This window comes from Vipera berus (genome assembly GCF_964194415.1).
Source record: "Vipera berus genome assembly, chromosome: 1".
Lineage (NCBI taxonomy): Eukaryota > Metazoa > Chordata > Lepidosauria > Squamata > Viperidae > Vipera > Vipera berus.
In genome coordinates, this window is record NC_138202.1 from 98316244 (window position 1) to 98332471 (window position 16228).

General features: G+C 38.1%; 1 protein-coding gene across 4 annotated transcripts in view; it reads right to left on the reverse strand.

Moving 5' to 3' along the window:
• Positions 1-16228, reverse strand: part of TEAD1 (TEA domain transcription factor 1) — a 255181-nt gene that overhangs the window by 186501 nt on the left and 52452 nt on the right. Inside the window, exons 1-2 of one of the 4 annotated variants that reach the window (XM_081339495.1) lie at positions 9276-9308; positions 6382-6472 (exon numbers count right to left, since the gene is read on the reverse strand). The exons of 2 other annotated variants lie outside the window; for them this stretch is intronic. The gene's annotated coding sequence lies outside the window, so the exon portion shown is untranslated. Of the gene's footprint in view, positions 1-6381; positions 6473-9275; positions 9309-16228 lie in introns of those variants that run through there. One more of the 4 variants, XM_081339493.1, reaches the window with a different exon arrangement.

Consider the following 16228-nt stretch of genomic DNA (forward strand, 5'->3'; position numbering starts at 1 on the left):
CATGTTTAAAAGATGCTATGCAAAACACATTACTGCAAACAAAGCTACATTCTTTGTATTATTAAAAGTGCTGGGCTCAAATGGACTGCATTAGGGACAATCCATTCCTGGCAGTTTCCATATTGCCACTGCTTTGCCAGAAGTCTCATCAGGTAATCTGAGCATGCTCACAAGTACTCCTAGAAGCAGCTTCTACAGCAGCCATGAAAGCCTTGCAAACATTACTACTGTCATGCTGTAAAGCTGGGAGGGGGGGCAACGTTTGCAATTTTAAGATTTGTGGACTTCAACTTCCAAAACTCTGGGATTCTGGGAGCTGAAGTCCACAGGTCTTAAAGTTTGCCAAAATGGATACTCCTGCTTTAAAGAAACATGCTAATTTAATTTGTACGTCTTTTGAATTATTTTCACAGCCCTACCAATCAATCCATCAATCAATCTGTGTTTTTTTGAGTTAGAGAAAAAGGAATTTAACACGTACTAGTAAGCTAAACATTGGAACCCAGACAATATGTTGCTGATAAAATTAAGGATTTGTGATTATAAAAAATTAATAAAATATTGAAATCAATCAATCTGCATTTTAAAAAAACCCAGCTTTCTCTCTCTCTCTCTCTCTCTCTCTCTCTCTCTCTCTCTCTCTCTCTCTCTCTCTCACACACACACACACACACACACACACACACACACGTGTACATACACATAAACATTTCAACTCCTAGAAGCTCAAAAATGATTCAGTCTAGGAGAAAGTACACACATACAAGAGAACTGGAACTGTAAAACAAATGCCCCATTTCCCCTTCTGTACATATGAAATACACGGGCTTCATTAAAAGTCTATGACATCTACTTAAAAGGCTTTACATATCTGAAACAGACAATTGTCCCTGGAAACTGACTATAGATTCCATTAACTATTCATTACACTATACTTGTTTTAAACAAGGACTCTCTCTTAAAGCTGGTGAGTTGGGTAACATTACCACTTTGTTGTCATTTTATGTCATGTGAATTTTAATTAATCCTTCCAGCTATCCATCATGAAATTTTACTCACTTGAATCTGAGCCCGAAAGGAGACTAAATCAGTTATCAGTTAAAGACCGCTTTGGTTACTTAATGAATAATCTACACAGGGAACTAGACATGCTCTGTTGCACAGAGATGATGGAAATTATAGTTCAAGACATCTGGAGAACACCAGGTGGAAAGGCGGGCCTATAGGCTCCTCCAGGCTATTTAACTTCTAAATAAAGCATTTGAGGAACTTGCCTTTTTATATTATATAGAACATTCACTTGTCCTGTTAATAGAATAGGCATGTAGACTTGATCCAAACTGCATCAGCTAACTTTTTTTTTCATGGGGATTTTGGCTGAAGTAACTTTGGCACAGGATTTGAGAATATTTTTGGACGCTTTGAAAAACACCCCAAGCTCCTGGATTTTTTTATTTAACAGAATCCTTATTTCTACATATCAAAGCAAAATAAAATGGTATTCACTCACACTTTTATTGTACAACAGGACAACAACAACAAAACTAAGGTGGAATCACCAAAATTTGTTGTGACCTTGGCGCATAAGAACAACTAGAATCTTGTGAAATTATAGCTCAACACAATTCTTGGGAGAAGGCAACACAAAGTGAAACCATGGGATGTTTCTAAAGGTTTTTGATAGTTTAGGATGAATTAATAAGGTTCTCTGAAAGCTATTACAAGTCTCTGCTCTTGCTGTTTAAAACTATAATACATTATGTGCTCTTTTGAAGGTTTAATATAAGAACATAAAACATGTTGCCTGATCCCTCATGGTAATATTCTGCTGTCTTATAGGCCTGTAAAAATAGTAGAATAGGAGTGGAGGACATATACATCTTCAAGTGTCACTGACTACACGAAGGGGTGTCAAACTGCCGGCCCCCATCGTGAGGAAACCGCACCTACCCCATTGCCGGCAATGGGGGAAAAGTCCTGATACATCGTGCAATGTCAATGACGTTGCGAGTTTGATGTGTCTGGACTACAGTGCCCATCTGCATCAATGTTGAGGAATCAGGAGATTAGTAGTATTAGTAATAAAATGTATACGTTGCATTAAGATCTGAAAGGTCATATATGATTCCCATGTTTTTTAGAATTCACCTTTCCTGAGTTTGCCTCTAAACGTGTGGAACTTGCAGCAAGTCCTTTCACATATCAATGAAAATCGTGATTGTACTTGAATTTGGATTTTATTAAACTACACAAAACTGACGCTTTGAATACCAACTGGAGTCAGAAGACTCCCATCGCCCTGTGCGCTCACACAGAGAGGGTCTCCTCAGGGTGCCGTCGGCCAGACAATGTCGGCTGGCAACCCCCAGGGGGAGGGACTTCTCTGTTGGGGCACCTGCCCTTTGGAATCAGCTCCCCCGAGAACTTCGGATGGCCCCAGATCTCCGGTCCTTTCGTCGCGACCTAAAGACATACCTTTTCCAACTGGCCGACCTGGACTGAAGACGGGGGTTTTAATTTTGTTTTAATTTTTATTGGTTTTTAGTGGGGCTTTGTAAATTTAATCTCTTTTAATATTTGTATTTGTTTTATTGTTTTATTGTTGTTAGCTGTCCTGAGTCCTTCGGGAGATAGGGCAGCATATAAGTCCCATAATTAAATTAAATTAAATTAAATTGTGGTAATTATCACAATACTACTACTAATAATAATACATGTAATAATATGACTCCCATCAGTCAGTTTGCAAAAGGCAGCTTTACTTAGAATAGCTTAATCTGCAACATCTTTAACACCATCAGATAACATCTGCCTATCCATAGTCCTTGGAAGGACTCAATTGATGGATAAAAATGCAAAACTAGTCTAAACATCTGGCTGACTATGAGACCAACCATAACAATAATATAAAAATAGAGATATTATTATAGGATGCATTTTATATTTTAGGAAACTTAACAGTTCTTCAGAAACCATATTCTAAATTTGTTAGACTAAGTAATATTTCAGTTCATCAATTTAAGAAGTTATGTTTTTACACATTTCATCACTAGAGAGGTTAAACATGACAGAAATGTTCTTGTTTGTTTCCAAAGAAGACTCTTATGATGGAAGACTGAAGCAGGGAATTTTACATGTAGGTATTATATTCAAAACAGTTACTCCTGTAAAGTATAAGTTAGAAAGAGAAAATTCAGGCACTTTTATGTTACAATTCTGAATGCATGAAGTAAAAAGCAAGCCAATGTTGCATGTTTATACAGTTGCCAATTTGAGTGCCTCATCACAGAAAACAAGGATATAAAGTCATGTCCTTATAAAGTCAACTTCAGCTTGTCCAACAGAAACATAAAGAGCGCCTTTTAAAAGTATCTTAGACATATTGCCAGGAAAATAACTAAGATGTTTTACTAGAGCAGAATATATTTAGAGGGAATAAAATAAAATACCTTTGCAGAAATGGATAGTACATAACACCGATTGAGGCCTGTGCCTAATTTAATGCTACTTTCAACTCATTTTTCAAATGACTTGTTTAGGTTAAAATCAGCCTAAACAATGTCAAGTGCTGCTTCAAGCAAGTATTTTATCAAATAACAACATGGGCACCTGTTTATATATCTCTGTTCTTGGCAGAGAAGCCACCATCAATGTGAGAAGTAAATTAGCATTAGACCTGAACTTATACCAATGACAGAAGACAATTCCCAACAGTTTAATTCTGGTTGTACTACGGCCTCCTCTTTGTTGGTTGTCACTCTGAATATTACGTGAGAATCCCTTTTAAGAAGTCTGGCAATACATCTGTAGTGGAGAAGAAAGGGAAGAAGATACCAAACAAATATAATTGGTTTAAAGGGGACATGCTGAGGAAGGGAGGGGACGTAAGATGCAGACCCATCGTTCCTTCTTTGTAAAAAAAGCAAGCAACATTTGTGCTTTACTCTGCTGCCAAACTTGCAGGTGCTAAATGATCAGTGCTGGCTGATCACTTTATACATGATTTAGCCCAATGATTAGCTTTCTCATAAAATTAACTGGGCAGGATTTTCACTTCTAAGTGGAATTACTGTTAAGACAGCCAACATTTGCCAATGGGAACTAAACTTGCCCTAAATGTGGAAATCTATCTCTTACTCAGACACAAAAAGAACCAGTGCTTCATGTTTTAGATATCGTAAAAAAAAAAGCACCTGGAACTTTAAAGAAAAAAAATGGAACGTTATACATGAATGAAAATTTTCTTCCTAATTTGTGTGAATTTGAGATTGGATCACACATATATGTACATTTCTCCCCCCCCCCCAACACACACACACAACCTTCCTCATTTATTCAGAGTTTTGATTATGTCGTGCCTGGACTGCAGCAGAAAAAATGAATATGCATTCCTTGAAGGACTTCAAAGGTTGCCTTAACAAAATACATCAATTCTCAGGATTTGAAGTGGCTCTTTTATCAATAAAAAGGAAAGACTGGGTAATGTAATTCTATGTGGTCAAGGTTCAATTTGTTGTTTAAAATGGATTGGTAGTATTTTGTCTACGAATACTGCAGTTCTTGGACTGAAGAAAGTATGTATATGATTTTATTTCCTTTGCTACTTTAATTTCATTCTTTCTTTACAGCTATGTTAGCCTGTTCACCCTACTTAGATTTCTATGTTTTACCTAGTCTTTGAATGGGTTAAGTTGTACTCATAAGGTTTACGGGAGGGGGGTGAGAAGTACTGCTACTTGTCACTTTTAAGAAAATTAAAAGTGAAATTTATGTGAAAAATCCTTCCAAATCCCAGAAATTCCTGATTTCTGAGAAAAAAATAAGCAGACACACCTGAAAGCAATGCATCTGCTATAATACAAGGAGACATGAAAAGATTTCTACTATTTTTTTCTACTGCAAACTGTATCCATGCTCATTGCAAACTACAGTATTTCTTTCTTCCATACACACTAATCTAAGTCCATAATAAACCTGCTTTATTTTACTTGCGTCTTTCCTCCCTGGTTTACTAAGGCAAATCTGATACAGGTAAGCCTCGATTTACGACCGTAAGTCCAAAATGTACTTTGCTAAGCAAGACAATTAAGTGAGTTTTGCCCCATTTTAGGAACATCCTTGCCACAGTTGTTAAGTGAATCACTGCAGTTGTTAAGTTAGTAACATGGTTGTTAAGTGAATCTGGTTCCCCCATTGACTTTGATTGTCAGAAGGTTGCAAAAGGTAATCACATGACCTTGGGACTGTACAACCATCATAAATATGAGTCAGTTGCCAAGAATTTGAATTTTGATCACATGACCACGGGGATGCTGCAATGGTCGTAAGTGTGAAAACTGGCCATAAGGCACTTTTTTTCAGTGTTGTAACTTTGAACAGTCACTAAATGAATGGATATAAGTCGAGGACTACCTATAGTTCCTTTCTCTTCTGTTACTCTGAACTTAATATTATAAAAAACAGGCAGTACAAGTAGTCCTCGACTTACGGCCATAATTGGAACTAGAATTTCCATCACAAAGCAAGATGGTTGTTAAGTGAGTCATGCTCAACTTTACAACTTTTTGCCACGGTTGTTCAGCGAATCACTGCCATTAAGTTAAATCATGCAGTCATTAAGCAAATCCAACTTCCCCCATTGATTTTGCTTGTCGAAAGCTGGCTCGAAAGAGAAAAATAATGGAGACTGCAGGATCCTAGAATGCTGCAACTGTCCTAAATACATGCTAGTTGACCATGAGCGTGCTGTACTGGTTGTTAAGTGCAAATAATTTTGAATGGTCACTAAATGAATAGTTCTAAGTCAAGGACCACCTGCAGTAGCAACTTAAGCCTTCTGCTCACCTCCCCCCCCCCAAAAAAAAACACAATGGTAATGGGGAACTAGTACTAGCAATAGCACTTAGACTTATATATCATTTCCCAGTGCTTTACAGCCCTCTCTAAGCAGTTTACAGAGTCAACGTATTTGCCCCCCAACAATCTGGATCCTCGTTTTACCGAACTCGGAAGGATGGAAGCTGAGTCCACCTTGAGCTGGTCAGGATCGAACTCCTGGCAGTCAGCAGTGAATCAGCCTGCAGTACTGCATTCTAACCACTGCGCCACCACAGCTCCTATATAGCTGCTCACGTCTCTTCATTGCAACACATGTCACTTTCTTTCCGCACAATAATAAGAGGACTTTTTTTTCTGTAGCTAGAAATAATATGAGAAAAAACATCTTCCTTAAGAGAAGGAAATGAAAGGTGGTTGGAATATAAGAAAAAATACATGCTGCAGACTTTACTGCTTTTCATGGATCAAAGAGTAACATTTTTTTTCTCTCTGTGTCACATGGGAGAATGGAAAGGCCTACGGTATCACCAATAATGGTCTTACCAGTATTCCAAATATATTGGAAGTTGCAGTCTCCAGTATTTCCAGACACCACCATGCCATATTGGTTTTGAATTCTAGATGCTGAGAATGCCTGAGGGAATGGATTTGAGAAAGATAAAAATGCATCTCAAACTACTAGAACCTATATGACTTGTTACTCAGAACTCTGAAGCTTCCTGATTGAAACTTTAAACTTTCATCCTGTGCTTCGAATTGTTTTGCACAAACAGGATCAGAATAACTATAGCTTCGCCTAGAATCACTTGCACGTTTAAATGGAACGATTTTTTAAAAAATAATGAAAATAAATGAAGAAAAATCAAGTATAAATTGGATATTCTGCATTTAGCACTATCCTGACATATTAGCCATGAGGAAAAACTGTAAATTAAACATGTTGCCAAAACTTTATTTTTCTTTTTGCATAGCCATGAGTAAAGGAACAATTAGCTTTTTAAAATTCCATTAGATTGTAGTAGAAGTGCTATACTTTCTACATTTTTTGTTACACATATATAACATGACTTATATCGATACTATTCTGAAACCCTTTTTGGTAGTGCTTGGAAGTGATCAGCGGGTATTCTCTGCAAAAGGGTGGGGATGATTTATGTATGCTTATTTGAGAGTCTGTGGAAGACGTGAATTCCAGAAATTCTTTCTTGTCTCATGAAACACGTATGGAATGCTGCTTTTCAGAAAACTCCTCTCAACAAGATTGTCCTTCAAAGGGAAAATAAAATGTCTTATCTTTCAAGAGCCTAGTAAATAATGCTTATTATTTCCACTGCTCATAAAAAAGTTAAACCATGTTTATTACCTTGCATAACTTGAATTTCCTATATGTATGCAAATTTGATTTACCATTTAGCAAACTTTATTTTGCCACATTTGCTTGCCTGGAACAAAGAGTTGCATAAAGCTGTTAAACAAAATATTGTTCTAACTGAACATTTTCAGGTTTCTGTTCAGCACAGGACTGGGTTTTTGCAAGAACAAAACTATTACAGTTCCAGCACTGTTATTCAACTGCATAGAAGATATTGTAATATTATTATTAGATTTTTTTTTATCAAGAAGTCTAATACACCTGCTTCCTTGGAGGTGGGCTGGGCTGAGTGACTGATCTAAAGTCACCCAGCTGGTTTTCATGCCTAAGGGGACCAAGAAATCAGAGTCTTCTGTTTTTTTTAGGCCACCACCTTCCTCCTTGTACCAAAGTAGCTACTTAATCATTTGAAAAGGCTTGTGCTTTTTATTTTAGGAAATATTAATATGATATAGCTTGCTATGCCAAATGTTTAACTGTATCCACTAAGACAGGGGTAGGCAACCTTGGCTCTTTTATGACTCGTGGACTTCAACTCCCAGAATTCCTGAGCCAGCTGGCTCAGGAATTTTGGGAGTTGAAGTCCACGAGTCATAAAAGAGCCAAGGTTTCTTGCAGACATTTCATTACCCAAACTAGGTAACATCAGTGCTAAGTGGTTTATACATTTTTTATATATTTTATTACTGGCATGAGCATTATTTGATTAGTAGAATATGTATTGTATCAATATTACCCTTCACTCAATAATATTTTATAGGTGAGATACAGGCAGTCCTCGACTTACAAAAGCTCAGTTAGTGACCGTTTGAAGTTACAACGGCACTGAAAAATGTGACTAATGACCATTTTTCATAGTTAAGACCTTTGCAGTATACTCATGATCATGTGATCAAAATTCAGATGCTTGGCAACTGGTTCGTATTTATGATACTTGGGATCACATGATCCCCTTTTGCAACCTTCTGACAAGCAAAGTCAATGGGGAAGCCAGATTCACTTAGCAATCAGGTTACTAACGTATCAACTTAACAAGTGTGGCAAGGAAAGTGGTAAAATGGGGAAAACTTAACAAATTTCTCATTTAACAACAGAAATTTGGGGCACCGTTGTAAGTCGAGGATTACGCGTACAAACATTCAGGACTACCTGCGATAAGATAAGATGATAAGATAAGATAAGATAAGATAAGATAAGATAAGATAAGATAAGATAAGATAAGATAAGATAAGATAAGATAAGATAAGATAAGATGATAAGATAAGATAAGATAAGATAAGATGATAAGATAAGATAAGATAAGATAAGATAAGATAAGATAAGATAAGATAAGATGATAACCTTTATTGTCATTTTGTTTAGTGTGGGCACAACAGCACACATCAAAAACGAAATTTAGTTGCCCACTCTCAAAGTGAAACACATACATGACACACACCTAAACATACTACATACAACATATATTACATACTACATACAACATACAACATAACCCACACCCCTACATATACATAACAAATAAATATTAAATACTGTCCACCTTGAATATATAATGGAAGGAGGAAGCTTGAGAGTTCACAAGGTTGATGCTGTATGGAATGAAACTGGCTGAATCTGGATGTTCTGCTACAGATACCACGAAGCCTCCTCCCAGAAGGTAACAAGGAAAACAGGTTGTGAAGAGGATGTGTAGTGTCCCAGATAATCTTACGGACCCTATTCAGTTCCTAAGTTCTTTTGTGCATGTGCGCAGCCATGCAAGCTAAGCACAAGTTGTAGCCTTACACAGGCATACTATCAGCTTCAGTTCAAAATCAATCAAATCTTCCTCCTCTCTCCCCAATTTCTTCCTCCACTCAAACCACACGTGAAGATGCGTAATGATAAGGCTAGAAATAGAAATTCCATGTACAAAAGTTAACTGAGCATAGAGGGGAAATAGCACATTCTAGCTTCCTTAGAGACAGATTCAGGAGATCAAGAGACAAATATAGATCTACATTTGACTTGCTGCAAGTACAGAATCCAGTTGCAGAAGGTATTCCTCAAGCTGAACAGAACTCACTTTTATCTCCCATTCTTATTCACAGGACTATCAGAGGATACTCCTGTACCATTCATAAGGACAGTGCCCATCTTTCATATTTGCCTACCTGGAGAAGGAACAGGAAACAGAAAATTCTTGAATAAAGAGCAAAGGATTCTCATTCCTCATAAGACACCAATACAGTTAGTCCTCTACTTACGACCACCACTGAGCTCAAAATTTCTACTGCTAAGCAAGTCCGTCAAGTGAATTTTGCCCCATTTTGCGACCTTTCTTGCCACCATTGTTAAGTGAACCACTGCAGCTCGTATTTAGTTAGTAACATGGTCATTAAGTGAAATCTGGCTTCCCCACTGACTTTGCTTGTCCGAAAGTCACAAAATGTGATCACATGACCTCAGGATACTGCAGTAGTTATAAATATGAACCAGTTGCCAAAAGTTGGAGCGTTGATCACATGACCATGGGGGATGCTGCAACAGCGGTTGTTTAAGTGTGAAAAATGGTCATAAGTCACTTTTTTTCAGTGCCGTTGTAACTAATGAACTGTTGTAAATCGAGGACTAACTGTACGATGCCTGAATACCCGTTGGGAGAAAAATTAAGGCCATATATGAGCACTTGTCTCCTTCAATCATAAACCCTAAGAAATAAACTGGGTGAAATCTTATCTTTTTAAATCACTCTGAACCAACAACCTTTAAAGTACCGGCAACAAAAATCTTCACTACTATATGACAAATCATACAACACAACTTTCTGCAGTGTTCATAGAAGAGAAATGCAACAACAACAAAAAAGCCAATTAAAAGAGGTTTTGTTTAACATAAACAAGCTGCTGCTTTAGCCATATGTCTTTGTTCTTCTAAATGTAATCCCCCTATTTGGTACCCTAGACTAGAGACTTTGAAATTCCTCTTAAGGATAATAACAGCAGACAGCACTTGAATGCTCCCTTTGAAGCACACACTGCACAGACTTTACTGCTGACCTTCAATTTTCAACAAGATTAATCCCAGATCTACAATTGAGGTAGTCTAAATGTGATTATCAATCACAGTTGGTTTTTTCATTGTTGCTGACCATTTCAGAATACACTCCAAAATGGCAACTGGCAGGATATAAATTACCTGTTCAAGGTTGCATTAATATTTTATGCATAATAAAATGTACATTGAAAAGGCTCACTCTTGCTCCCTCTACATATTTTATTTTCTTTGGAGTAGGCCAAAACATTGTTTGCCTTGCTCTGTACACTGGCCAGCGCACAGTTGTGATATTCTAACAACAGTCAAATGACAGTCATGTTCCTATATTTTTTTTCTAAGGGGAGGTTTGTTTGTTTGTTGCTTGCTTGCTTGCTTGCTTGGTAAGTGATAGCTGCAATATGAACAATCACAAAGAATGTAAAATTCAGGAAAAATCATATTTGAAATTATAAGAATATGCAAGTTAATGGTTACTGCAAAGACCAAAACAGAAAGGCAGACTGACAGAGGATGAGAGTGTTTTAGTTCTTACTATACTAACAGATATCCAGTTTCCCAAATCTAATTTAATGTTCCAAAAGGAAGATTTAACAGGATTCTTGACCTGCCAAACAAGGTTGGAGCAAAAAAGCTCTATAAACACCATTAAAAAAATCTCTGCGTTGCCAGCTTCCTTTGATTATCACCTGGGCTTGCCAATCCACACTGAATCCAATGCTGCAAATATTTCCCCTCAACAGATATGTGTACTGTATATGTATATCTGTATATTTCCCCTCATACATACATGCAAACATGAATATGCATATCTCTATATAGGCCACATTAGGGGGAAAAACAGGATCAAGACAAAATATTTAATATTAACAGAATTAAAATTCCCTATAAAACAAAACAGCCCATTTATGTAATTACAGACAGTCCTCAACTTATGACCGGTCACTAACTGTTACTAAGTTATGATGAACCCCCAAAAAGGTACTTATGACTTGGATACAGAGTTTCAATGGCTGCTCTCTCCCTGCAGTCCCATGATTGCATTTTGGATGCTCAGCAACTGGCCCTCATTTACAATCGTTTGCAGAGTCCCGTGATCACATCTCCATGATTTACAACATTTTTTTGCCAGAAACCCAGCATTTACTTCTAACTGCCAGTAAAAAAAATGCACACTGCAGACAATAGGTTTGTTTAATGACTACTGCAAAAAAATGTTGTAAAATTGGGTCAGTCGTCTTAATCATCAGCATGACTTATTTTTTTTATTTAAAAAGTTTTACAATACATTTTAACTTTAATCCCCCCTCCCCCACCCCTATCTAACCCTCCCTATCCCTCTCCCCCATTCCCTCCTCCCCCCCCCCCCCGACTTCCCAGAGCTGAATACAGGGTATAAAAAAGAAAAACAAACATAAGCATCCATATGCTATCACAATAAACTATTAATTCTATCACCCTCTAGCTCATATAAAATGATTACAAACAATATTACTATTACAGATAAGAAAAAAAGAAAGAAAACAGAAAAGGAACTTTACTCAAATACTAAATAAAATTTCTTAATCCCAATCCTTATTCATATTAATTTCAAAAAAGAAAAAGAAAAAAAAAATTTTTTTTCATCTACTATTTACATTCTCCCACATTTCTCTAAATTCTAAACAAATTCTCAATTACGCGCCAAAAGCGCCTATCTCTATTACCCTTATTAATCTCCAACCAAACTGAACTATGATCAAATATAGTTCTTGCATATATCACACCAAATGTCTCACAGTTCCAGATCATCCATCTATACGTCTAGGACACCATTCCAATCTCCAATGAAAATAAAATAAAAAATTTAAAAAATTTATAATCCAATTAAGTAACCTTTATATGTAGTAAGTTAAGAAAAATCAACTTGTTATTGATTAGGAGCTTGCATTCCAATCTTAAATTCAATAAATACTTTTAGTCCATAACCCTAATATACGTTTCTTGCAAACAAATAGCATCAGTCTTAAATTGTTTTAAATATTGAAAAACTTTCTTTCTCCTCTATGATGAATTTAATCCAGTGACATTCTAAATTAGAGATTTAGTCACCAATCTTGACGCTCCAAAGCTTTTGGAGCACGTCTGAAATGACCCCTGTATCTTCTTTGGACCGCGCCCTTCCCACAGCTTCACTATAAGTACGCTTTGGAGGTTCCATAACTTTCTGCTTATCTTGCTCTTGCTCTCGTCTCGCTCGTCTTAGGGCGGCACGAGTCATCCTCTGCTCTCCAGCAGCAACCGATGAGGCTGTAACTTGATCCCCTCCAGCACCGTTCTCCTCTGTCTGTCTATCTGCAACATCTTGAGGCTTTCCCTCGCCATATCCCTTTGCAGCTTCCAGAAGTGATAGGGGGGTTGCTTTTAACACATTGCTATAAAAATCACGTGCCTGGGCCACAGTAGCCAAACGATGTCTTTTACCTTCGTGCATCACCACCAGTCCAACTGGAATCTCCCATCTAAACTTGACATCACATTTCTTAAGTTCCTGTACAAGAAATGCAAAATCTTTCCTTCTCCTTAAAATCTTTGGAGGAATCTCTTTTAAAACCAAAACTTCTTGCTCAGCAACTACCAATTTAGTATCATAAGCAGCTTGAATGACTTCATCTCTAATTACTCTCTTTGTGAAATAGACCACCACATCTCTGGGTAACTTCCTCTGTCTTGCAATCCATGAATTTACACGAAAAATTTTATCCATACTTCCCTCAATTTCAGATGCTGGCTGTCCCAATACCGGTTCCAAAGCCTCAGAGATCAGCTGCTTTAAATCTTCTTTAGAATTCTCCTTTAAACCCCTAATTCTAATAGCATACTGCATCTGTTGATACTGAACAAGGCTCAATTCTCCGTCCATTTTGTCCCTTATATTTTCATCCTCTAATACCTTTGCTTCTAATATAGAGTTCTTTTGACTGAGATCCTCCACTTTTTCACCCAGCTGTTGCACACATTCAGCTACACTTTCAATCATAGACAACATGTCTACCCTCATTGCTCTAAACTTCTCTTCCATCTTCTTCTCCAATTTCTCCTCCAGCTTTTTCAACTTTTCATCCATCATATCAGACATTAACCGTGAATGCTTTTCAAGGGCATCTTGTAATTCCTTAAGCGTCAGTGCCAGAGGAAATGCAGGAGGAAGCAAAGCTTGCAACGAGGTCTGTTGCACCGGGGAAGACCCCGCACTCCGAAGAGCTTTAGAAGTCTTGGCCGCCATCTTTCCCCACTTTCACTTATTGCGCACTTTCACTTTAAAGCTATAAAATCCATTGAGCTAGAGAGTAAAGCTAAAAGTCCACATCACCATGACCTCCTGTATCGCTCTGCCTGCATCTTGATACTCAAAAGTATTTCCTTTTGGCAGGGGTGGTTGCTAACGCCTGGCTCTGCTCCAAAAATCACGGAGCAGAGACGCTGCGCAGCTCGGAGCAACCCAGGCTTCGGGGGGGCTCAATCCTTCAGCCGCCCAAACTCTCAGCTCAGGCGGCCACAGAGAGCTCAACCCCTACCTGGGGCCTCACCCCCTCCTCTTCTCCCGAGGAGGGGGCTTCAAATCCATCTAAACAGCTGATCGGCGCTGTTTACGATGGATAAACACAGCTGCGGAGCGGGCAGCCCTGAGACGGCTGTCTTCGGCGTCGCGTCGCCACCGGAAGCCATCAGCATGACTTATGACCAGTATTCCAGGCTCAATTATAGTCATAAGTCGAGGACTATCTGTAATGTAAATTTGCTTACACACATACTCACAAACCATGGCATATAGAAGGACAAACATAAGAAAGACAAAACAGAAACCTGGGCTAAGCACCGTTTGTTTCTGTGTGCTTATTCTGTAGCAGGTGTATTCTTTAGTAAAACCCACTAGATACATGGGCTCTAAATTTCAATAAAACATGGATATACTGCTGCTATCGAGGGAATGTACTGTATATTTTTAGCCAGCCTGCAGCACATAGTACGTTAACTGGGGGAAAATCCTTGGGATACAAACCTGATTGATACCAAGACCCTGGCTGATAGAGGTTCAATCGATTTGTGTCTGCCACTTTTTCCCCTGGTGAACATGCTTGGATCTTCTAGCTTTTGTTCAATCAGTGTGCTACCTTCATTCTCTTCTTGCTTCCTGCCATCTGTAGAAGTTGTGCATCTACAATAGACAGCTTTTCTGTCTACTGAGATTCTCCATCACCTGGATTCCGAAGAGATCTCTCAGCTAATGTGTTTGCTTCCACACCAATGAAACCTAAAGCTCCCCACCTTTTAGCCACTTGCTTTCATTTCTGTGCATCTCTAAGACTGTTCCTCAGTTTCCACAATAGCTTTGTCTATTATCCTGTGTTTTCAGCTAATGTAAGGTGACCTACCTCCTGCATTTCCCACCAAAGTAAAATACTTAGTAGACAGGGAACCTTTTCTTCAATTCAGGTAAGCACAAGGGCTAATAGTTTATTTATTTATTATTGGGACTTATATGCCGCCCTATCTCCCCAAGGACTCAGGGCGGCTAACAACAATAAAATACAACGATACAAAAGTTAAAAAGAATTAAATTAATAGAATAAATTAAAATTGAAGTTAAAAATTAAAAAACATTTTAAAATCCCTGTCGTCAGTCCAGGTCAGCCTGATGGAAAAGAAGTGTTTTAAGGCCGCGGCGAAAGGACCGGAGATCCGGGGCCATGCGGAGCTCAAGGGGAAGTTGGTTCCATAGGGCTGGCGCTCCCACAGAGAAGGCCCTCCCCCTGGGGGTCGCCAGCCGACATTGTCTAGCCGACGGCACCCTGAAGAGGCCCTCTCTGTGTGAGCGCACTGGGCGATGGGAGATCGTTCCCGGCAGCAGACGGTCCTGCAAATATCCCGGGCCTAAGCCATGTTATCAATATCAATGGTACACACTACTAAACCTGTGGATGGAGTAGTGGTAACTCCTTGAAGATGCATTAAGTTCAGGATTCCACTGATTCTCTAATTCAAGAAATTTCAGGCGGTCCAGCTAAACCTTACTTCCTTTCTTCAGTTTCTTTTGTTTGATACTTCTTACTCTTTTTCGGTGCTTGGCACGATGCTGCTTGCCTTGAGAGGGAACTGTGTGATGAATATGTTGGCCCAAACACCAAAAATACAAAATAGAACAACTTGAATACTACTGAAGTTCAGGTAGTACAGAAAGTATAGCTGTGCATGTGTATACCTTGCTTCCATTACAGTCCACTGGAAATTTAGACAACACACAACAGTATCAAGGACAATGTTGGACTAATAGCCTGATATTCTCGATATAAATTAAACTACATTCACTCAACAAAGGTTTCAAATGACCAAGAAATTTGATTTAATTCCAGCTTACTCATCCCTGTGTAACTCAATATTAACTAAGGAAATACTGACTCTTTTTAGAGTTTAGTGAAAAAGTAGAAATATGATTGCACATTCTAAGCATTTTGGATACACTTCACTCCAAAGTTCTAGATAAGCTCTCCCAGAAATTTCCTCTAGATCTTGAATAAGGTCAGAAACCATATAGGATGGCCATGGTTATGCAACAGTCTTCCTGGAACCACCATTTACCATGATGAGATAAGAAGAGAATCACTGAAAATACGTCACTAAGGCACAGCCCATAGTATCAAATGTTGCCAAAAACTCTCCAACATTAACAGGGCTCTATTTATTTTACTCAACCATTTCCTGGCACAACTCATCAAAAGCAATCCAGCCTGTTTTATCCTGAAATCTCAAACAGTTCAAACATAAACCAATATGATATGTTTGAATTTGTGTTATAACAAGATTTAGAACCATATTATATAAATATCGTGTTCTATATAAACAACATCACAAAGCAGCTCACAAAATAGGTAATGCCATAAGAAAAATAAATTAAAACCGTATAAAGTGTTAAAAATTGAAAAGATAGAAGTAAAAGTAAAAGAA